The 25,479-nt window shown below is 45.7% G+C and overlaps 1 protein-coding gene across 1 annotated transcript in view; it reads right to left on the bottom strand.

Moving 5' to 3' along the window:
* Positions 1-25,479, bottom strand: part of SLC25A30 (solute carrier family 25 member 30) — a 98,361-nt gene that overhangs the window by 55,204 nt on the left and 17,678 nt on the right. The gene's annotated exons all lie outside the window — the stretch shown is intronic.

The following is a 25,479-nucleotide window of genomic DNA, read 5'->3' as shown; positions in this document are numbered from 1 at the left end:
GAATGTTCGAGGACATTCACAAAATAACTGGGGACAGCAAAGCCAGGACTGACACTGTTTTTACCACTGGAAAGTCAAAAAGTTGTATAACCAGTGACAGTCATGCTCTTGGTTCTTGGAACTTGCCTTTGGGGCAGATGGTCACACTAAATTTTTGCCCCTGATAAAGAGCACAGTACTCGGAACACACACATGACATTTCCATCCTGGTAATATTTGGAGGGTCTGGGCAGCAGGCGAGGCCTGAGGCTGGCAGTGCTCAGATCTGAACAGTGCTAAAGGGACTGCAGCCATTTCTGTCCACGGCTTTCAAATCTGAACTTGTTAAACTGTAACCCACATTAGGAAACACATCGTACATCATGACCCAGTACACATACATACACACACACACACACACACACACACACAACTGAGGCAAACATTTCAGGAAAGAATACTTACTATGACTACAATGCACTCTGATATTTATTATTCTATTTTCTTTCATTTTGTTCATACTATTCATAACCCACTAAATGGAAAACCCACAGTTTGAAAAATACTGGTTATAAAAGTCAAATCAAATTATACTCTCTCCGAGTTATTCTGTAATTAGAGGGGCCTCTGCAGCCCTCCTTTCCTATCTCTACAGTTAGAGGAGGTGAGTGCCTAGAAGAGAGGCAGCCACTGTCTGATTGCGGACAATGCTCTCAGAGCACAGGGTTCTCTTCTCGCGAGATGGCAACACCTGCCCTGCCTCCTTCATTGGACTGCCGTGAGGATCCCATGAGCTGACTCTGCGAGTATGCCAAAGAAGGGGAAAGGGCTCTGCGACAAACGCTGTTAAGGTTGAATAGTGACTTGGCCATCCGATAACTCATCTTAAGGACTTAACCTGGAAAATTCCTCTCCCAGTGGGTGAATCAAAGGAGAGATTCTATTTTCATGTCACACCAAGTCCACCCATGGCCTTGAACCTGACTCAGTTTGGTCATCATTTGCTGGTTTTGCTGTGAATTAACTGCTATCTAAGCCACCATAAAGTGGTTAAACAACAAATCCTCAGCAAACAAACAGCTTCTCACTGAGAGGTTTCTGAGAAAGAATTGGGACAGATGTCCGGTAACAGAAAGATAGCTTTTTCTTCATTAAAGTCTATACCGAATCCATAAGCGCATGGCTCCTGGGGTGAGTCTGCGGGCAGTGCCAACAGTCTTTTCAACACAGAGGACCAGATCATCCTCAGCATTCGTGATCACTTGTTCAAAAACGTATCTTTGATGCAGACGTAGAGAATGGACTTGAGGCCACGGGGAGGGGGAAGGGTAAGCTGGGGCGAAGTGAGTGGCATGGACATATATACACTACCAAATGTAAAATAGATAGCTAGTGGGAAGCAGCCGCATAGCACAGGGAGATCAGCTCCGTGCTTTGTGACCACCTAGAGGGGTGGGATAGGGAGGGTGGGAGGGAGACGCAAGAGGGGGGGGATATGGGGATATATGTATACATATAGCTGATTCACTTTGTTATAAAGCAGAAACTAACACGACATTGTAAAGCAATTATACTCCAATAAACATGTTAAAAAACAAACAAACAAAAAACCATATCTTTGGGTCTGGATAGAGGGATGGTTGCACAACACTGTAAATACACTAAATGCCGCTAAATACACTTTTTAAATGGTTAGGTCTATCTTATGTGAATTTCACCTCAACTTAATTATTTTATTTATTTATTTTTTTGCCACAACGCACGTCATGCAGGACCTTAGTTCCCCAACCAGGGATCGAACCAGCGCCCCCTGCAGTGGAAGTGCGGGGTCCTAACCACTGGACCGCCAGGGAAGTCCGTCACCTCAATTTTTTTTAATGGAAAAAAAAGAGGGAAAAAAAAAAAAAAAAACAGAGGAATACATACCACCAGAGCAATGTAGGGGTTTTTTGTTGTTGTTGCTGTTTTATTTATTTATTCTAGATTTCTGATACTCTGGGTAGTCAATGCAGAAAACTTTTAGGGCTTTAACTTTGAGCAAATGAAGCTAGAAAGGCAGATAACTCTTTGTAAATAGTAAAACAGCCCCAATCCCCACCTCCACCCCCCAAAAAAGGCCAGTCTGACACAGCTTAGCAAATAGCCTAGAACTAGGAATCCAGGACCAGCCACAGTTTCATTACCTCCTCTGGAAAGTCTCAGGGAGCCTCCCTCCCCCACGGTCCCCTTGGTCACCCCTGAGATGACCAAGACTGGTAGGTGGAAAGCGATCCTTCACCCCGGTCACACTACTAGACCAAGGGAGCCAAGCCAGCCAGAGGCCTGAGGTGGTCTTGAACGAGCACCCGCCCCATAGGGGTGCCTCCCGTGGACAGTGAGTGCTGTCCAGCTGATTCCCTCTTGGGACTTCGATAGAAGACACAGGAAAAGCCCTGGAAAAGGCAGAAGGAGCAGGTTCAGAGGCAAAATATCTGAGTCGCCATCATGGCAGAGCCCAAAGCATGGATCCACAGCGCCCCATTCTGAAGAGTCGCCTACCAGGCATTGTTGTGTTGTCTGTGTCACCAGAGCTGCTATCGGAGGAATGGAGCAAAGACTACACGTGGGACCGTCTTACTCTGCCTGACGGTGTAGCCTGAGACAACTTTCAGTGTCTTCCCGTTTCCTTTACCTCCCTGTGGAGCCTGTAAGTGGAAGTCACCTAAGGAGGTGTCTTGACTTGAAACTGGGTAGAATCTGATTTAAGTGCCACAAAAGGAAGCAACCCAAAGGATTCTGGCCACTCGCCGCTTCCCTGATGGGCTGCTCTCTGATGTTATTGGTAGGACAGCTTCTCCCTAACCCTCCTCTGCTTTGTCAGCCTCCAGTACAGAAGCTGGGAAACGTAATACTTCCTTTCCCAGTCCTTCTGCAGCTAAGCATGGCCAAGTGACAAGTTCCGGCCAAAGAGACAAAGGTGTCGCTCCTGTGGGGAAGGGAGAGTGTCTGAGGAAGCTTTTACTTTTTAATAAAAGGGCCAGGCCCAGGAGCAGCGGCCACAGGCACTGCCCTTCCCCATCCTCCCACCTGTAATACAGACATGGTACCCGGAGCTGTGGCAGCCGATCACAAAATGACAAGCATGGTAACAAAAGACCACGTGCTAAGAGGGGCAGGACCGGAAGACAGTCAGGGTCCTTACTGGCATTGTTGGGAAGCTACGCCAATGCCTGTAGCTTCCGACCTCCAGACTTCTGGTTCTATGAGAAAAGTATCGTTTTAAGCAGGCATTATTACTTGCAGATTTCCTATGTGATAACACTAACACGTATACTAGTGTATACATAAAACTAATAACAAAATTTGTCTTATAGATTTATAATTTCCTTAAGTACACTTCTAAAAATTGCACATTATTCATTCCACAGAGGCATCCAATTGTTCCAACAACTCCTTATACAATCTCCAGTTTTAAACATCACGTTGGGTTTTGCTAAGGAGATGCACGAAGGGGACCCAGCCTCTGCACAGGTCAGTGCCTAGGCTCTGCGGAGGCATCTGAAAGGGAATAATTTATGTCTGAATGTGCCTCATACACAGACACTGCTCACGTTGGCTACTGGACGTGGTTTCATGCAGTAAGAACGCGAAGAACCGAATTATTGACGCAGTTAAGCATATCTGATCACTGCTTATGTTAAAGACAACTATCACAGAATCGATGCAACCCTACATAAAATAATTAGCGGATGGTTCCTAGAGAGATACAAGCCACACGCATGTGGTCTATTCAAAATGCTCACTGTATTTATGAGTTGAAGAGCACATCCTTTCAGCAGCCCACATAACAGGAACTCTAAATCGAGCAGACACTCAACCAGGGCTGGTTAACTAACAAAGTCCTCTGCAGAACAAGCAGCAGCCACGTCTCCACCCCACGCTTATGTTGAAACTGATAATGTCGGGTCGGGTTTCTCTCATCATCACCGGCCGTCCCCACAGGTCAAGGCCGGTTCTCACTTGACGGGCTGAGTCACATGAACATGCCTTCCTCTCAGAGTGGACAAATGTCAGACTTGTTCCACTGACATCACACAGGGGCTCTGAACTGATAGCAGTCCCTAAATATACGACCAGGAGCCCCTGTCCTTAATTTAGATTTTCCAGCAGCCTGGAGAAAATTCTACAGCCAGAGCGACAAGGACACACATTACCACTGTTCCCCTTTCACCTACTTACCTTAGGTGAGGCCTATTGATCAGTTCAAGAGAATGCCCTCCACACTCTGACTCAACCGTCTCTTTCCCAAATTAAAAAAAGTCCTATATAAACAAACAGGATGACCCTTTCCCCAGATATGTTTCCTTTCATCAGAATTCATGGAAAAATAAAAACTAAGGATGGTTTCTGTGTGATGTTCACTGTTCGCTTTCCATTTATGCTGTAAAGAAAAAATGCTGGTGGGATGGCCAGGGGGCTTTCGCAGTTGATGTGACTAATGAACAGTGTTAGGTAAATTATAATCAGTGACGCCCATCTGGAGATTCTCAAGAGCAGGCTGACAGTTGTTTTCTGACCTCCGTTTTCTGTGAGAATATCACAAGAATACCGTCAGGGCTTATCCATAATGAAGGTCTCCAAGTTCACATTTTATTATTTGCACTCACTCCCTAACAACACTTTACCTTAAAATGAACCATGACAGCCAACTATCCCAGGAGAAGAGGAGGGAGGTACATTGTCTAACAGTGACGCTTCCACAGCCAGCCCTGGGAGAGATGTAAAAAGATTCTCCAGTGTAGAACAGTGGGGCTTCTGATTGCTAATTTGGTCTAACCGTGGTTTGCAAATTTAACTTCCTTTGAAGATTTATATTCACTTAATTCTCTGGTCCAGGAAAGCAGAATTGAATTTCCAGCCACTAGTGTGTATCCTGAGTCTTGAGTCTTATTTCCCTTTGTATTTAGTAAAAAGCAGAGAATGAAATAGAACAAGAGAAAACATGCCTAGGAAGAAAACTGATAAAACCTGTGGAGAGTGGTAGGTAAAAGTGGAAACACCCACATTCGACCATGAATCCTACGTGCAGCTATGGAAAATAAGAATTATTTCCTCACCTTGGTCATTTATATACTCATGCATTCATGGACTGAACCATCACTGATTAAGTACCACGTTGTGTACAAGGGGAAAGAAGACTTTAAAGACTTTGCCTTTAGAGATTTATGGTCTAATGAAAAAGAAAAAAAAAGAACCTAACAATTATTTAATGGTCTGAACAGGCTTTTGGAAAGCTTCCTGGGGGAGATGACACTTGAGATGCCCAAGTCTTGAAGAATCAATGTAGGTTTCCCAGTTGAAGAGCTACATAAGACAGTGATAGTGGGAACTGGGGAGGTGAGCAAGGCAGAATGCACAGAGCCTGACTGGTCACCCTGGAGGTGGAGGAGAAGTAGTTGAGGCAGACGCCTGGGCTCCTGACTTGTGTCCAAAGGTGTCTGGTGGTGCCACTCAGAGCAGAGACTGCGGGGAAGAAGGCAGCTTAGAGGTAAAGGAGATGCTTCTGTTTGAGGTATGCTGGTTTAAGGTGTCTGAGAGACTTTACATGGAAGTGTCTAAGTCAATTTGTTACACGGCTCTAGAGCTCAGGAAATAAGTAGGAGCTAGAAATGAATGTAGACTAACTGAAGTTATACAAGCAGCAGGGGAGTCCACAGCTCTGGCTGTGGGCTCCCAGGGACAGTGAGATGAGCGATGGTTGAGAAGCCATCTCCGAAGAGGCCAACACGGAGCCATGGGCCAGAGAGCCAGTGAGGGGGCAGCGCCCCTGGGAAGGAATGGCCGACCCATCACTTACCAAAGGACAAATGAGATAAACTCTGGGGGGGAGGATACTACCTTTTCTTCTGAGAAAGAAGTGAAGAACCAAGGGAGGATAAAAAGAGGACTCAGAGACGAAGAAAAAGGCAAATAAGAGTGTCAGAGACACATGGGAGTTGAGATTACCTACAACAGCTGGTGACACACACTAGCCCAGGAGTTGAATGACATCACGCTTCCCACAAAAGACGGGAAGCATGGTGGAGCTCTGGGTCGGCTCCGTCACTAACAAGCTGCGTCTGACCATCTCTCAGCAAAGACGTGAACCTGGGCGACCTCAAAGTTTCCTTACTCCTTTAAGACGGACTCTGTTCATGCAAATGGCGTCCTAGCCTTTCTCCAATTCCTCCTCAAAGGGTCCCACTGAGTCCCAGGGAATGGAATCAGACCAGGTGCTGCGGTAGGTGAGACAGGTCTACTCACAGGGGTCTCCCACCCTAGAGAACCCTGGAGTCCCTGTTTCCCTGGTTAGAACAGGAAGAGCTGCCCCAGCTCAGCAGGGCCACTGATGCCCGGAGTTAGAACACAGGGAGTTTGGCAGTGCAACAGGGCGCTGGCGCAGGTCCCAGGCCTTTTGGGTTCAAGCACAGGTGTGTCAGCTCCCACTTTCCTCCCATCTTTCAGAACTGTGCCCCAAGCTTGTCCTAGACCTTTATCCCACATGTCATGCCAGGTTCCAGCACAACAGGGTCTCTTCTGACCAGAAAGTGAAAGTGACTGACCTAATTTGAGGAGAGCTCAGAGCTGCTCTATCAAAAATTAAGCCTCGGGACTTCCCTGGTGGTGCAGAGGTTAAGAATCCACCTGCCAATGCAGGGAACACGGGTTCCAGCCCTGGTCCAGGAAGATCCCACATGCCACAGAGCAACTAAGCCCGTGCGCCACAACTACTGAGCCTGCAGTCTAGAGCCCACGAGCTACAACTACTGAGCCTGCGCTGGCTCTAGAGCCCACGAGCTACAACTACTGAGCCTGTGTGCCACAACTACTGAAGCCCGCGTGCCTAGAGCCCGTGCTCTGCAACAAGAGAAGCCACTGCAATGAAAAGCCCGCGCACTGCAACTAAGAGCAGCCCCCGCTTGCTGCAACCAGAGAAAGCCCGCGCACAGCAACGAAGACTCAACATAGCCAAAAATAAAATAAATAAATGAATTTTTTAAAATTCTCTTAAAAAAAAATTAAGCCTCCTAACAAGTTTCTCTCATGTCAGCTATTGTACTTTAGAAGAAATAATTCAAATGATTTACTCCTGGTCCCATAAATCCATCCCAGATTTTAGTGCCTCTGTTCACACTGTCATTTCCCTCTCTCCTCACTTGAGTTGGAATGGATGGCCAGTCCTCCAGGATGCCTCACCATGTGGCTTGTTCACTATTACATCCCAGTGGCTGGGACCAAGTACGTTGTGAAAGAATGACTCTGCTGATGCTATTACTGCACTAATTAATAGCATCGACCATCAGCCTAGCTTGGTATTTCTCTTGTATTGTTATTATTATCTTTCTTTTTGGCCGCCCTGCGTGGCATGCGGGATCTTAGTTCCCCGAGCAGGGATCCAACCAGTGCCCCCGGCAGTGGAAGCGTGGAACCTTAACCACTGGACCACCAGGGAAGTCCCTCTCTTATATTATTTAACTTTTCATAAGTTGAAATCTTATCTCTCAAATCTAGTGTTGATATCACGTCTTTATGCTTCTCTTTACCGTCAATGAGCACAGTGTTTTGTACATAATAGCTGCTCCATGACACTTGTAGTCTGACAGAGAATCTAGAATTTTACCAAAGGACTTCCTCTCCCTCATCTCCTTTTGGACTCATCCTTAACTCTGCACCTGTTTGTCCTCTGACTTTAAACACTTTCCTCTAGTAAAATTTCTCATCTCCAGAAAAACTCAGAACACTCAAGAGAAAACAGCAAGATTCAGAGAGGGCAATTAAGTGGAATTAAGATTCCCTGGGCTAACATTCTGGGTGACTGAGGAAAATCCGCTGAGTGTAATTCTTCCAAACTGAAAAAGTCCTGAGGCCAAATAACTACTTTGGACTGTAAACAGGATCATGAGACACTATTCATTGGGCGGTGACCTTGACAAAGGACATAGTTAGAACTGACAAAGGCAGTAAAGTGCAAAAGCTACAGTGAAACTCATCTATGGAGGCCATACTTTTAAAGGTTTCCAGGGAATTACCAGAAAGCAAAGCGAAAGCATACAGTCTTAAAGGCTTGATACCAGGAATACTAACATAACACCAAGCAAAATGTTGCCTCGAGGGGGATGTTATAGGACAGCTTTGTTCAACACAGCATTTACCACCCTGCATCTTAAGTGTGGCCTTTGTTAGATAATTCAGAATTAACCTTGGTAACCGTCTTAGTCAGTTTGGGCTGCGCTAACAGAATACCATGGACTGGGTGGCTTATGAACAGTAAACATTTCTTTCTTTCAGTTCTGGAGGCTGGAACTCTGAGATGAGGGTGCCTGTGAAGCCAGCTTCTGGGTTACAGACTGCCGTCTTCTCGCTGTGTCCCCACATGGCAGAAAGAGGGCAAGACAGCTCTGTAGGGTCCCTTTTATAGGGGCGCTCATCCCATTCATGAGGGATCCACCCTCATGACCTGATCACTTCCCGAAGGCGACACCTCCTAACACCATCACACTGAGGTTAGGATTTCAACATATGAATTTTGAGGGGACACAGACTTGGGGTCTGTTGTAGTAAGGGTCCAATCTTTCTAACTTCTGAACCAAACAGGTCTGATTGCCAAGAATTCACTTAACTAATAGGATATGGTTATTCACGTTGTCATTAGTTATAAAATTATATATAGTCAGTTTTTAAATTTATTTCAGCAATTGACTTTTGGGTTCAAGGTTTATAAAATCATGTTTATGTGCTGTGTGTGACACACATTATTTTGTTTAATCCTTGTAACAACCCATGGGAGGTAGGAATTATTACCCCCATTTTCTAGACAGAGAAATCGAGGCTCAGGAGATGGACTTACCAAGCACCCTGACGATCACTTAACTTCCTGTATAGCTTTGCTTTGGGGGAAAATGTTCTGGGCAGTGACTACAAGTTTCACAACTACTCTGTAGTTTTCACTTAACATACAGGAAGCGACATTCTGAGTTTTCTATATCAGACTCCTGTGAGTTTGTTTGCAAACCTTACAAAGCAGGAAGTGGCGGCCACGGCAAAGGCCCCTGCTCCAACCCCACCCCACCTTTTCTTCAAAGGCCTGTTAAAACCACACAAATACACTTGGAAATGGACTGTGCTCAAGAGCATCAAGAACATAAAAAAGTGGTTTCTGAGGGCTGGTGGGTGGCAATAACCACTCCCATTCCCCTTCCTGGATGATACAGGATAATGAAATTCTGACGCTCAGCCTGGTATCCAGCTGAACAGGAAGGGTATCTTTCAGTCGCTCCGGACCAGTGTAGGGCTCTTTCCCTTGTCTGAATACCCTACTCTTTACCTCCTTTCCTTAACTATTGACCATGGTACCCATTTTTCGGTCCAGCATCTTGCCTTCATTCCTGTTCCTTTACGTTGACCAGACCTCCATCGCCTCCGTCACGTCCCGGTGCATTTCCTTCCTCCATATGCCCCCCCACACATCCACTGTGTCCCCCTCCACACATCCCTCCATCAGGCCACCGCCATCTCCTTCCCGTGCTGCCGCCCCCGGCCCCTAGGCCTGCCTGGATTACCTACTTTATGCGTCCCAGTCAGAAGAGCTTTCAGAACGGAAAGCCTGCGGGTCTCCCTCTCCTTCGTGCTTCCTTGCCGCCTTCCGAACAAAATCCGAACGCCCGGGCTCGGCACCCGGGGCCCTTCGTGATGCGGCTCTCGGCTTCCACCCATCTTCCTCCGCGCCACGGCCGCTAAGCTGGTCTCAGCTCTGGTCACACCCGCGGTACGTCTGCCTCCCAGTGTCCAAGCTCCGTGCTCTTCCCGCCCGGCCCCCTCCACTCCCTTCCTCTGCTAACTGCCTCTGGTAAGTTATTTGCAAAAAACTTCCCATCCTTCCTTCTCCTCTTGCCAGCCAGGTCCTTCACAGCTTCTCCCGTCAAGAGATGGAATCAATTTCCACACCCGCTGAGTCTGGACTGGCCTGTGGCCGCTTGGACCGTTAGAATGTGCTGGAAAGGCGCTGTGTGGGTTCCGAGGCTGGGCCTCAAGAAGCTTCCAGCTTTTATTCAGTCTCTTGGATCCTTACCCAACCACAGTGTGAACTTGAACTGCAGTTTCGGATGTAAAAGAAGCAACAGAGTCTGAGGCTTAGGATAGGATTTCCTACGCAGCCTCTGAGGGCTGGATGGAATCAACTCCAAGTTCCAGGGCATTAACGCCACCCTCCACCCCGACATGGATGAACCTTGACCAACTGGGAATGAGAAACCTGAGCAAGACAGTCAGACATTTTCTCTCCTTCCTCTCTCTGTGGACTACTCTGAGGAATAGCTCCTCTTTGCAACCCTGATGTGCTATTGAACAACCTGCTGTGTCTCTTCACAGCTCACTGTAGAGCAGAGGCCAGGCGGTAACGTATCTCAGAGCGAGTCTATGCCTCCTTCCTTGCTTTACTTCCCTCACTGCCTGGGGCTTGCACACCTAAAAGCCTCAGGTTCTGCTTGTTGCTAACGTAGCGGCCAATGTGCACATGTCACATCTAGGAAGCTCCTTTCTGATTCAGATGCTCCGGTTCCCACTCCTCCGAAGCCAAGAATTCCCAGAATGCACTTGTGTAAATTTCCTATTGCTGCCGTAACAAGTGGTCTTAAACTTTGTGGCTTAAAACAACACAAATTTATTCTGACAGCTCTGGAGGTCAGAAGTCTGCAGTCAGTTCCAGCCAGCTGAAATCAAGGTGTTAGCAGGGCTGGTTCCTTCTGGGGGCTCTCAGAGGAGAATCTGTTTCATTGCTTTCTTCAGCTTCTAGGGATGGCCTCTGTTTCTTGGCTTGTGGGCTCTTCCTCCATGTTCAAAGCACATCATTCCAAGCTTTGCTTCCACCGTCACATCGCCGCCTTCTCCTCTGTGGTCTAATCTCCCTCTGCCTCCCTCTTACAAGGATCCTTGTAATTTACATTTAGGGTCCATCTTGATAATCCAGGGTAGCTTGCCCACCTCAAGATGCTTGACTGAATCCCATCTACAAAGTCTCTTTTGCCATATAAGTTGACAGCACAAGTTCTGGGAATTAGGACCTGGGTATCTGTGGGTCCATTATTCAGCTGACCACAGCACATACAGTCCTTTTGCGCCCATACGTATATTCACCCCCAACTGTGACAAACCAGTCACCTCTCAAAGAGTTCTCAGCAGTCAGTTTCCACCACAGTGTCAGGCCCTTGTTTCCTTTTTAAATAAAAGACCAAGTTTACAATTCATCACTATTTTGTACAGATATTCTATCCCATCCCCTCACTGTTTAAATAAATGAGCCTTTGCGAGCTCAGCTGGTTGTCGCAACAAGAAACAGACATTGGCAAGTACCTAAATAATGTGACCCATTTGGATGTCGGATGCCCTGATTTTATCTAGACAGGATGTTTATTTTACCCAGTCTCTACTTCCTTTTGTGCTGGCTGGGCCCACCTGGTTGTGAAGCAATAACTTTCTGTGGTTTCTTTTTTTTTTTTTTTGCTGTACGCGGGCCTCTCACTGTTGTGGCCTCTCCCGTTGCGAAGCACAGGCTCCGGACGCGCAGGCTCAGCGGCCATGGCTCACGGGCCCAGCCGCTCCGCGGCATGTGGGATCTTCCCGGACCGGGGCACGAACCCGTGTCCCCTGCATTGGCAGGCGGACTCTCAACCACTGCGCCACCAGGGAAGCCCCTGTGGTTTCTAATTAGAAACCAGAGCTTAATGCACACAGCAATATTAATCTCCTTTATGACCTGTTTTTATGACTTACAGGAAATTCACTAGGCACCAGGGAAAGGAATTCAATGGCAGGTGAGCACATTACCCAGTTGTCTACCTCTCATTTCCTTAATACTTCGTTTCCATAAAATCTTATTCTTGATTTAAACCAATTTAAATATGTAGAATGGGGGAAAAAAAAAAACAACAACCCTGTGATCACAGCCTGGTTTTAAGGCATCCATTTGGTTGTATTTTAAAAAAATACATTCTTTCAGACAGATGATGTGTGAGTTCTTCCATTCTGTTGACCCATATTAATTTTATTGATACGCCAGGTACTATACTAGGCACAGTGCGTGGAGCAGTGAGCAACATCAAAATCCTTACCCTCTCAGACTTTAACTATGCTTAGGAGGAGACAGATAATAAACGCACACACAAGGAAATAATGTCAGGTGAGCCACGTCACAAAGAAAAGGAAAGCGGGGTGGAGAGAGAGAGAATGATGGTGGGGGTGTGCTGGGGTGCCACGTGAGATGGAATGGCCAGGCAAAGGCACATCTGAGAGGAGACTGAATGAGATGAAAGCACAGGCTGCACACATCTGGGATAAGGGCAAAGGGAAGAAGGCACCTAAGAATTTGAGACACCGGCAACAGGAAGTGCAAAGGTCCTGAGGCAAGTGTGCTGCGGTTGTTTGAGGAACAGCGATGGGGCCAGTGTGGCTAGAAATGGAGTGATGGGAGATGGTGGTGTAGATGGAACGCTCATCTCCCCCAAATTCATATGTTGAAACCTAACCCCCAATGTCCTGAATTCACCCATTCTAAAGTCGAAAGGATTAAGATTCCAGGGGAATAAAAACAGAGTTGAGAGGCCTGGATTAGGCCCAGTTCTTGCGGGAACCTGCTGTGACCCTGGACAACACGCAGAAGGAGACCACCATACCCACAGCCACCCCACCTGCCAAGGGTGATTATGACCATCAAATGAGGAAACACAGGGGAACATTATTATAGACTATGCCTGACATTATTATTCTGCTGTGACTCTGTGAAGTTCAAAGACTGAATTCTAGTCCTCGGGCTTGGCATGTAGTAGGGCTTGTGCAAATGTATGACTGGATGAGGGAATTCTTCTCCCAGGCTGAGAGTAGGAAGCTATGTGAGGGACATGACCATCAACCAAGTCCCAGAGGGAAGTGTCTTGCGTTTCTTTCCTTTAGAAACCAAAGCTGACATCATTTACTTGTAAAATCCAGAGTGAAATACATTCCTAATTGGCTATTGTCACTATATAGGCTGCTGGGAAGGTGAGGAGGCCCTTCCCTCATCCCCAGCAGCCCCTCGGGAAGCCTTCAAGGGGGTAGCATGAGCCCAGAGACAACCTGGAAGACAGATGGTGTCACTTAATAAACAGAGAAGAGAAAGGGCCTTGGCATAGACTAGCGATAGACGTGTACACAAAAGGAAGTGGGTTTTATTTCCAATAGGAACAGGGACCTGAGAACAAGGCCGACTACCAGAGTCCCTTTGAGAGCTCAGCTCTGAGCTCCGAGAGGCTCAAAGAGGAGGGGGGGCCCTGCGACAGCTGGGGAGGGGCAGGATTGGGCTGAGAGGAGGGTAAGCCTCTCGTATACCAAAAGGCATGGATGAGAGAAAATGAGAGGCACGGTTTGGAAGGAAACAGAAGCCGTCATTCAACCTGCCCTGGCTCAGGGCCTCCTGTGTGAAACAAGTTAAATAATACTCACCTCTTAAAGTTATGCAACTATTTTCCAAAAGTCTCCCATTACCCCTCCCCCAAAGTCCTCCCTGCACTATTTTTCCTAAGGGAAGGGAAGTAACTACCTGCTTAAGGGTATGTCCTGGGGCAGGGGCTGGACAGGCAGGCTGGACCATCACGGAGCTGCCCTCCCCCGCCTTCTCCAGATGCGTCTCCCCTCCAGCTGTTGTTGGCTTCTGTTACTGCTCACCGGCCTCCTTCCAGGTCAATGAACACACCAAGCCACTTCTGATGACTTGCCTTGTTCACTGCCCGGCAAGCTCTCCTCCCAGACCTTAGCGTGGCAGGCTCTTTCTCATTGTCCAGGGCTCTGCTCAGATGTCACCTCCTTGGAGAGGCTTTTCTGGACCCACAAGCCTTTGGTTCTGTTGTTGAACCCAACTCCATGTGCCTGACACACAGTGAGGCCAAATAAACGAAGATGTTGGAATTTGGAGCAGAGAAAGGTTTATTGCAGGGCCAAGCAAGGAGAACAGGTGGCTTGGCTTAAAAGACCTGCACTCCCCAATGGCTTCAAGGAAGACTTTTTAAAGGCAAAATTTGGGGTGAGGGCTGGAGGGTGCATGACTTTCTTCGGGTTGGTGGTGAGGTGACCAGGAATCTCAACTGGAACCTACTGGTTCTGACCAGTCTAGGGTCTCAGCAGGTAGTTACCATCCTCCCCCTGGATGGGGGCCTTAGGCCCTGAAAAACAACTCAAAGATTTGTATCAGATTGTTATGCATACCCTTTGAGGAGTAACTAGGACTTGGTTTCATCCCTGAGCTATCATTTCTTGACCGCTTTCCCTCTGTTTCTGCATTCACTCTAATTAGTAACTGCTTGAGTGTGCTCTTTGGAACTCCCAGAAGGCCTAGGAGACTTAAGCCTTTTTCTACAAACAAGCAGGGGGGTGAGGGACACAGGGACTTTTGTATGGGGGAGGGCCCCGCAGGGTCCTGCTCAGTTTCAGTTCCCTGGTTCCCAGGCACTTTCCATCACACCACGTGTTCTGTTTTCTCAAAGCTCTCAACACTCTGAAATCATCTTAGATGTGTGATTGTCTTTGTCAGTCTCTCTCAATTCTCAGCAGAATGCAGGCTGCACGAGAGCAGGGAGCTTGTTTGCTCATTGTGGTACCCCCAGTGCCTGAAACACTTTGAAGTCTTAATCAGTCGTTGATGAATGCATGAATAGGATAAGATGAGCATTACATGAGATGATGTGCCTAAGCTTTTGGAGGGTGTCAGGCAACTTAACAATGGCATTTGTTATTATCACTATTACTATCATTCCTCTTTTGTTCCAAATCTGATCTGTTGGATAAGTCAGTAATAAGGACCTTATGTTATTATCCCTGAAATAGAAATGTAAGAAGCACTGATCTCTCTTCTCTGGAGGACAAGGGCAAGACCCAAAAAGATTCACCAGAAACCTTCCAGAGGCAGCACTGAATGCTGGCGAGAGCACTCAGTGCTGCCTGGCTTTGTGCTCACCAGCTGTGTGACCTTGGGTTAAGTCTCTCAACCTCTCTGAACCTGTTTCCCCATCTGAGAAATATAGGGGTTCACTAAGTGCTGCATAAGATCCCTTCTAACTTCTAGAAACAGTGTCCTTTATCTCCTCATAGGTTGTTCTTGCCTGCTTTCTGGAGGAAAAGTGAATGAACTAAAGACAGGCAGAGACAGAGGTGGCCTGGAGGTTCTAGAGCCAAACATTATAGTTCCCAAATGATTAAATTGCTCGGTCTCCTCCTTCCTGCCGATGGAAAGACCCAGGAGAGGTACCAGAATGCCTCTTCTGCCTTTTCCTCAGAGCAGAGACTACCTTACTTTGAACACTTATTATTAGCATTCTTTACACCTGGATATCCTTTTGTCCTTAAAATAACCTTACAAAGTATGCATTATTACTCCATCTTTATTAACTCCAGTTTACAAGGGGGGTGGAGTACTCTGAAAGGTCACAGCTAAAAAGCAACAGGGCTGGGCGTGGAAACCGGCTTTGTCTCCTCCTTACCCCTTCGGCTCCCCGAGTTGGCCCAGGGAATGCCCACCAATGGGTCCCAAATCTCTTGATCATCAAAATCAGCGGGAACATCTTCAAGACGGTCCTGAGTCCGCCCAGGTCGTGCGGAACCAGAAACTTTTGGGAGGGCCATACAGAAATCAGATATTTTTCAAAGTCTCTCCGGATACCAGTGATACTCTGCCGGACTCGGAAACCACTGCATGATACTGGCCGCCCAGCTGTTCAGAAAGCCTCCGGAGACCTTGCTAACGCTTCTCACTGTCGTCATTTAGAACGTCATTCTACTCTCGCCCCGCCCCTCCCTCGGGGCTGCGCCTGCGCCCGCGGCAGCTGTGTCTCCGCAGCGCCTTCTGCTGGACACGCGGTAAAAATCTAAAGTGCAACCAACTCCCCTAGGGGTATGTATACAGGGGCTCCAGGTGCGCTCACCAGTCCCTTTGTAATATCACAAAATGTAATGCAGTTCCCCACCGTCATGTGGACGTGAGTACCACTAATACCAGCTGACCGAGAAAATGCATAACGATCATATTCTATTCATGAATGAACAAATGAATTAAGAATTTGCTTTTAGTTAGAACAGTACTAACCACATGCTCTGGTGGAGGGGGGGGCGGACAGGGGAGGCGGGTACATACATGGTTTATTCAGTAGTTTTGGGCACCACTGGTAAAGAGTTGCTTCCCTGGTAGTTGCCCAAACTTGATTCATTTACTCATTAATCTTTCCCAACAAGTATTAAATGCCTAGTAAATACCAAGCACTTTTCTAGCACAAAACAAGACATAAATAAATAAATAAACAACAACTCTCTGCTCGTGGAGTTTATAGTCTCGTGATGGAGACAGGTATTAAGCAAATAAACAAACATAAATACCTACTTACAAATGGTGTGGATGTTCTGAAGGAAAGAACTAGGTTTTGAGAGCCTTATTCTAGGAAGGATGGTCAAGGAAGTCCTCTCTGGAGCTCACTTGAAGCTAAGATCTGAAATTTGAGAAGGAATGAGCCACACAAAGCAGGGAGGGGATTCCAGGTGGCTTAAGGAGCTCCCATTTGAGGCAAAGGAAGCCAGGAGCATCCTGAGTAAGGGCGTGGTGTGAGGGTGTGAGTTGAGATGAGGTATCTATTTCTGTAGATAGTAGGCGGCAAACCTAGGATTTAAACCACAGCGGTACAGCTTCACCCAGCCTCAATATTCTACTGCCTCTGTGCATTGATAAGGAGCTTGAGTTTTATTATTCTAAGTATAACGAGACATCTTTGTAAGCTTTTTTTTGGCTGTGTTGGGTCTTCGTTGCTGTGCGCAGGCTTTCTCTAGTTGCGTTGAGCGGGGGTTACCCTTCGTAGTGGTGCGTGGGCTTCTCACTGCGGTGGCTACTCTTGTTGCGGAGCACGGGCTCTAGGGCGCACGGGCTCAGTAGTTGTGGCTCGCAGGCTCTAGAGCGCAGGCGCGGTAGTTATGGCGCATGGGCTTAGTTGCTTCGCGGCATGTGGGGTCTTCCCGGACCAGGGCTCGAACTCGCATCCCCTGCATTGGCAGGCGGATTCTTAACCATTGCGCCACCAGCGAAGCCCTCCGTGAATGTGTTGTTTTTAGCCTAATAGGTGCTATTTAGAAATGGATGCTGTTCCCCTGGGAGAGAAAAGTTCCAAGGACCAGACTTTCAGAAACTCCAACGTTTGGAGGTTGGATCTGAGAAAAGAAGGGGGTGAGGTGGGAGAGAGAGAGAGACAGAGACAGGGAAAGAGAGCCAATTGGAAGGATGAAATTACAAAACAAAAGCAGCCTAGGACTCACAGCCTAGGTCCTTTGAAAAAGGAAGACACCTCCTTGCTGTTTCCTTACACAAGGGGAGGAATTGGCCCAGACTCAGAGCGGTCAGTGCCAAGTCTAGGCTAGCTCGTAGGGCGCCATAGGCTTGTCTAAGCCCATCCATCACTCTATACTAGGAAGTAGTAAGTACACCGGGAAATAGAAAGATGTCTCAACACTTTCCTGTAACCCCTCAGTCTCCTGTTGGGCTCACAGGGGTACACGGAGGAGTGGACAGGGTGCCAGCTCAGGTGCAGGTGCCCACAAACCTTTGGGAGAAGCATTCAGGATGGGTGGGACTAAGGTATTATGAGTCATAGTCTTGTCATTTCCTGCGGTGGTTTTCCTTTTTTTATCTTTCCCTGCCGCTGACCCTAATTTCACCCACTTCTCTTTCTGCTTTTTTATATCCCCCCCAGAAGCCATTATGATTTTAGCAATCATTTCATCCCCATAATCCCATGGTAATAATAATCTCCTCATTCATCAATATGCTGATTAAATTTTTCTCTTTCACATCCCTTTTGGGTGCTTGAGAATCGCTGCTCTAAATGTTTAAGAGGTTTTTGTCCCCATAGTAGGGAGAAAGATAACTCTTCACCCTGAGGCCCAACAATCGCACAGGGAGGTGCAATTCTATGCAGAGAAGTCTCCAGCTTCTAGCCTGACAGCCCAGAAACAGGGTAAATAAGTCATTGGGGAAGTCTACAATTTAAAAAAAATCTATCATTTTCTTAATTATAAATGTATATTTATTGTAGAATTGGTTTCTCACACTTTAATGTGCATATGAATCACCTGGGGATTTTGTTAAAACGCAGCTTCTGATTTGGGAGGTCTGCGGTGGCCACAGAGATGCTGCATTTCTCACAAGCTCCCAGGTGATGCTGACATGGCTGGCAAACAAGCCACCTTTTGAATATCATGGATACAGCAAAGAAACAAAAAATAACTAGGATAATACAAATCAACTGTGAATTTGTCTTCTCAAATGGGACATTCTGCTTTCCCTTCGTAGCTCCATGCAGAAGTAGCTCAGGACTCCTGGCTTCCTCCTCAATGTCACCCAGAGAGCCAGAGAGCTAACAGATCACAATAGGCAGCAAGGAGCCCCTGGGAGGCAGGAAGTGGTTTGGAACTGTGAGTACAGGTGGCAGAGGGTGGCCGGGGAAGGAGTCTTGTCCTGCTTGAGACAATTGATACTTTGCCTCCTCATCAGGTGAGTTAGACCCAGGGATCCTCAGGCTCAAGAGGAAAATCCATGCAGGGCAAGAGGCAGGTGTGGGTGAAACGCTGTGTCAACAGGTGGGACTGATCAGACCTAGGGATTCACTTCTCCACCCTCCCGTCCAGGGACAGGATGGGGGATTATAGTCTAAGGGAAGCCTCTCCCTAAAACTCTCAGTAGAGACTTGCTTGGTGGTCCAGTGGTTGAGAATCCATCTTGCAATGCAGGGGACGCTGGCTCGATCCCTGGTTGGGGAACTAAGAGTCCACGTGCTGCGGGGCAATTAAGTCCACGCACCGCAACTGCTGAGCCCAGGCGCTCTGGAACCCATGTGCCACAACTAGAGAGAAGCTCGCGAACTGCAATGAAAAACCTGCACACTCCCACGTGCTGCAACTAAGACCCGATGCAGTGAATCAATCAATCAATAAATAAAGCTTTAAAAGAAAAAAAAAACCCTCAGTACTCTACCTGGGAGGATTAAGGGAAAGCCCTGATCTTGATTCAGGAGTGAGACTGTATTCCTCTTTGCCTGGAACTTTCCACCCTAGGGGTATCTGCCCTCATTTATCTCACTACCCCTCCTTCCAACCCCCAACAAAAGCCAGAAACCATATACTTCAAGTGAAAAAATCAGAATGAAAAGCATAATATTGAAATAAACAACAGAATTAATGGGATAAATGATAAAATTGATGCAGCCAAGAACAGAATTCGTGAAAATGAAAGATCAACTTGAGAAATTATTATAGAAGGAAAAAAGGTCGAACGATCTGAATTTGCCAACAGAGCAGTTAGACAAAAAGAAAGGAACAGGGCTTTCCTGGTGGCGCAGTGGTTGAGAGTCCGCCTGCTGATGCAGGGGACACAGGTTCGTGCCCCGGTCCGGGAAGATCCGCATGCCGCGGAGCAGCTGGGCCCGTGAGCCATGGCCGCTGAGCCTGCGCGTCCGGAGCCTGTGCTCCGCAACGGGAGAGGCCACAACAGTGAGAGGCCCGCGTACCGCAAAAAAAAAAAAAAAAGAAAGGAACAGAGGAGAACTTATAGGTTAAAAAAAATTTTAGAAGACCCATCAAATCTTTTTAAAATGCAAGACTATGTGTAAGCATGCCATTTGGCTGATAAAACTATAAAAAACTATAAGGAAGTGATCACTACAAAATCAGGAGAGTGGTTACTTTGCGGAAAAGGCAGGGGCGAGGTGGGATAGGATTAATTTGAGGGCTGCAAAATGGTGATTTCTATCCTACCATTTCTTTTTTTATGTTGGTAAAAATAGTCATAGATAAAATTCACCATTTTAACCATGTTTAAGTGTACAATTTAGCGGCATTAACCACATAGACAATGCTGTACAACCATCACCGCTATCTGTTTCTGAATGTTTGTATTATCCCAAACAGAAACGCTACCATTTCTTATTTAAAATGTATTTACTGGGCTTCCCTGGTGGCGCAGTGGTTAAGAATCCGCCTGCCGATGCAGGGGACACGGGTTCGAGCCCTGGTCCAGGAAGATCCTACATACCACGGAGCAACTAAGCCCGTGCACCACAACTACTGAGCCTGAGCTCTAGAGCCCGTGCGCCACAACTACTGAAGCCCGTGCGCCTAGAGCCCGTGCTCCACAACAAGAGAAGCCACCACAATGAGAAGCCCGCGCACCGCAACGAAGAGTAGCCCCCGCTCGCCGCAACTAGAGAAAGCCTGCACTCAGCAACAAAGACCCAACGTAGCCAAAATTAAATAAAAATAAATAAATTTATTTAAAAAAAAAGAAATGGAGGGAGGAGGAAGAGGGGAGATTGAAGAGAATGTAAATGAAAGGGTATCTACCTCATGCTTGTTGTAATAATGATCTTTGAGCTATAGGCTCCAGTATTCCCACAAAGCATACATCACCCTATATTTTATTGACCTAATGGAAAGGAAAACTAGCACTTAAATGGAATTTCCCCTTAAACGTTCTGATCTTATTAACTCTGAGATTACAGCTGCTCTGGAAGAAGTATTTCCCTAATGGGATTTACTGTAACTACCATCCTTGATTCCTAAGGCCTAAGCAGGCTGCTTGGAAAGGAAGGGGTGATTCTTGTTCCCTGGGAATATTGGTTCAGTTGCTCCAGTTCCCTGGCCAGAAAGTACTTTGGAAATACCAAGTCTCTCGAAGTTTGTCTCTCAGTCAAACAAGTAACCTGTAAGAAGATGATGTCCCTTCCCTGTGAAAAATTGCCTCTCTGTAATTATGAAGCATTATTCCACCATAGATATGATGTTCTGGAAAACGGTTCTACTGAAGCAGAGGACAGAATTAGCAACTTAAAGGGAGAAAGACATGAAAGTGTACAAGACTCAAGGCACCTCAGTGTTTGTAACTTTACAAATGAGCTTTACCAAAGCACCTTTTGGATGATGTGCGCTGTTCCTTTGTATGCTAGTCAATAAAATGAAACAGTGGATGATCCAAAGATGCAAATTCACTCACTGTGTAGCTGTGTGTGTGTGTGTGTGAAAATATACATAACATAAAATTTACCATTGTAGCCATCTTTAAGTGTACAGTACAGTGGCATTAAGGACATTCACATTGCTGTGTGACCATCAACCTCATCTATCTTTAGAATTTTTTCATCATCCCAAATTAAAACTCCATACCCATTAAATAATAGCTACTCATTCCCTCCTACCCCCAGCACCTGGTGACCTCTATTCTACTTCCTGTCTCTATGAATTTGCTAGGTTCCTAAAAAACAGTGGAATCATGTAGAGTTTATCCTTTGGAACTGGTTTATTTTACTTAGCATAATGGTTTCAAACTTCATCCATGTTGTATCTATCCTGTGTCAGAATGTCCTTCCTTCTTAAAGCTAAATAATATTCCATTAACTGTCTGTATCACATTTTGTTTGTCCATTCATCTGTCAATGGGCACTTGGGTTGTTTCCACTTTTTGGCCTCGATGAGTAATGCTGCAATGAACATAGATGTACAAATATCTGTTCAAGCCCCTGCTTTCAGTTCCTTTGGATATATATCCAGAAATGGAATTGCTGAATTATATGGTAATTCCATGCTTCATTTTTTGAGGAACTACCACGCTGATTTCTACAGAGGCTGCAGCATCTTACATTCTCACCAGCAATGCACAAGAGTTTTTCTCCACGTCTTCACCAACATATTTTCAGTTTATTTTTATTATAGCAGAGCCATCCAGCTGGGTGTGAGGTAGATGCTTCCACCTGCTTTGACGGGGCTCATTCCTTACAATCACCCAGAAAGTCACGCCTCATTTTACTGGCGAGGAAACTAAAGTTCAGACAGGCTTCGTGGGTCACGTGACTGGTAAGTGGCTGAGCCAGGATCTGAAAACACACCTGGCTGGTTCCAAAACCCATTTTCTTTCCATTAGACCGCACTGCCTGCCCCAGGAGGTACGTGCTAACCCCGCCCAGAGCTGACCTTGCCTGGAGATGTTCCAGGAGACGGAGCAGCCGCCACAGGCCACGTGACTACTAGTAAGGTTATCCCCGATTCTAGTTGACAAGAGCCGGTGAGGAAACTAAGCCACGCCTACAGGGAGAAACCACGACCGCACATTTGTTTTGTTCAGGCAAGTGAACGAAGAACAGGAAAAGAGGCAATGGGTGAAAACCGGCCTTTCAGCAGTTACAGGTGGATGCTGCGGGGAGGATGGCGATCAGAGCTGGGAGCCGGGGAGGAATCTGAGGGACCAGCCGGGGAGCTGGCTCCCCTTCCAGGGCCTCAGGAACAAGGCGGCTGGAGACAGTTTGACCCAGGTAGCAAAGTGCCGGTCGGGGACCTCACGTGGTTTGGGCAGGACCCAGAATTCCAGCACGTCTGTCCGAGTGCCATCCCAAATCCACCTTAGCCAACAGCCCGCTCTGCACCCTTACTTCCCTGACAGGTGCAAGGGGAAGGGACAGGTGCCAGGAATGTCTATTAGCTGTACCAAATCTGTGTCTCTACCTTACGTCCCTGAGGGTAAGAAAGTTAAGTCTGCTTGGAAAGTCATGCTCCCACGCTGCGGTGTTTTCTTTGTATTTGTTTTTCCTTTGTTTTCTGGTTAAGTTACTTTTGAAAAATGTCAATCTTTGCCTTGCACAGGAAAGGGGAAGAGATTTCTTCAGCCCTAAGCCAAGGTCGCCTGGAAGGTGAGAATATTTCTAGAGTCAGATAAAGCGTTAGCCCGGCTGCCCCAGTTCCTGAGCCGGGCACAGTCTTTGAGGTGGAGGCAGCTGGAGGCTGCAACCCAGAAGTGGAAGCTGAAGGGATTCATCTCCTCCGTAAGTCTGGCCCTCGCTGCTCTCCATTCAACGGGTGATGGTCTCCCTTCAGCCTGCCTGCCACACGTAATTTATCGACAGTATATCCTTTTTTACTTTGGATTAATAATACTGGCTTTCATCATCAATCATAAGAAGCATCATTATTTTACGTATCACTTAGAAAGAAAAAAAATGCTGCCATGTACCATGACATACCGTAAGATGCATCTCAATATCAGAAATGTTAAAAAAAAGATGCACCCAAAAAAGATAAAACAAAAAATAAAGTAAAAAAAAAAAAAAAGCACAAAAACCCCATCTCCACCTCAACACCAACCAAACAAAAAACCCCACAAAGAATAAAAATAAAAAATAGAAAAAACACAAACAAAAATAATCACCTTAGTATTGATAATATGCAGTTTTTAATTTGTCTTCAAGCCATTTTCCAATTACAGTGTCTTCTACTCAAGTTTGCCATAAAATTAGAATTAGAAACACTTTTTCCTCTGAGACAAAGTTAAAATTCATTGAGGTACTCATTTAAAATTTCTACTGTTTACTGGATAAACAGGGGTAAATCTGGAATAGTCAACAAAGGGAGATAAAAGTCCAGAAATAGCAGTGGCCCAAAGAACAAAGTGAGATAGTGAAAGCTCAACTCATTTTCGTTTTAAAGTAATCAAAAATGCCAAAAAGGCTAGTAAACTATGTTCCAACTGTGGCTTTTCTTCCACCATATATGTGTATATGTTTGAGTATTCAAATTTCATATATGTATAGACACTGCACATATGTATCTGTTCTACGCAGGCCCACCATTCCTACCTTTTCAAAGCCTACCCATACCTCAAGGACTAGTGGGACTGCAACTTTCCCATAAAGACAGGAATGGGCCTCTCTTCTCCTGAATTCCTATTTTGCTTGTACTACCTTTGTAACCTATCAAATTCTATTGTTTCTAGTAGCTGTTTGCATATGTGGCAATAGCTTGTAATCTCATCAAAGACAGAGATGGTATCTAACACACCCTCAAGATTTTAAAATGCATTTTTTAAAAGATTTAAAATGCCATGGACCCTAACCTTAAATATTTATTTTTAGTGTCCTGCCTTGTTTCAAAAGAGGCTTACAGAGGTGCATATGGTTGTACATCAACTACAATACACACAAGAAAAATCCTCAAAATACAAAGTGAGGAAATCAGGACAAAGGGAAAATGAAAGGAGGGAAATTGGGTGTAAACAGGAACTAGTTAGAACATAAAAGCATTCCCATAGATCCTATTGCTGGAAATAAGCCCAAATTTGGCTCTGAGCTTCCTAGTAGTCAAAGTGAAGAGGGAAACAGGAACAGTTGTAAGACGTTGTCCATACACAAAAGACTAGTTGCTCACAAGTCAGCTTTTATTAAACCCTGCTTGTCTGCACAGCTAGTGAGTGCAAGTCAGTAACCTATTTAGTTTTATTTTTATTAAAAAATTTTTTAAATTAATTAGTTTATTCTTGGCTGTGTTGGGTCTTCATTGCTGCACACGGGCTTTCTCTAGTTGGAGCAAGCGGGGGCTACTCTTCATTGCGGTGGCTTCTCTTGTTGCAGAACATAGGCTCTAGGCGTGCGGGCTTCAGTAGTTGTGGCACATGGGCTCAGTAGTTGTGGTTCACGGGCTCTAGAGCACAGGTTCAGTAGTTGTGGCGCATGGGCTTAGATGCTCCACAGCATGTGGGATTTCCCTGGACGTGGGCTCAAACGCTTGTCCCCTGCATTGGCAGGTGGATTCTTAACCACTGCACCACCAGGGAAGTCCCCCTATTTAGTTTTATATTTCCAGATCCCAACACAGGGCTTGGCATGTGGTAAGTAAGTGGTTCTCAAATTCTTTGGTCTTCAGATCCTTTTACACTTTTTTTAAAAAAAATTTTTACTTTGAAATAATTCTAGATTCACAGAAGAATAGAAAGATAGTACAAAGAGTTCCCATATAACCTTCACCCAACTTTCCCTAATGTTAACATCTCATGTAACCACAATACATTTACCAAAGCTAAGAAATTAAATTGATCCAATACTATTAATTAAACTATGGATTTTGTTTGGATTTCATCAGTTTTCCCACTAATGTGCTTTTTCTGTTCCAAGATACAATATGCATTGAATTTAACTCTTTACACTTTTAAAAATTATTGAGGAAAACAAACTGTGGTTACCAAAGGGGAGAGGGAAGGAGGGAGGGACAAATTAGGGGTATGGGATTAACAGGTACAAACTAATATGTATAAAATAGATAAGCAAAAAGAATATACTGTATAGCACAGGGAATTATAGCCATTATCATGTAATAGTCTATAATGGAGTATAATGCGCAAAAATACTGAATCACTATGCTGTATACCTGAAAGTAATATGATACTGTAAATTAACTATACTTCGATTAAAAAAAGTATTGAGGACTCTGAATGCCTTTGTTTATGCAGATTATATCTTTGGATATTTACTCTATTAGATGTTGAAATTTTAAAATATGTATTTAAATAAAATATATCAAATAAAATACATTAAAATAAAATACATTAAATAGAATACATTAAATAAAGTATTAAAATAACAGGACTTCCCTGGTGGTCCAGTGGTTAAGACT

The sequence above is a fragment of the Pseudorca crassidens genome, chromosome 18, assembly GCF_039906515.1.
Source record: "Pseudorca crassidens isolate mPseCra1 chromosome 18, mPseCra1.hap1, whole genome shotgun sequence".
In the NCBI taxonomy this organism is placed as follows: Eukaryota; Metazoa; Chordata; class Mammalia; order Artiodactyla; family Delphinidae; genus Pseudorca; species Pseudorca crassidens.
This window is presented reverse-complemented; position numbering and strand designations above follow the sequence as displayed.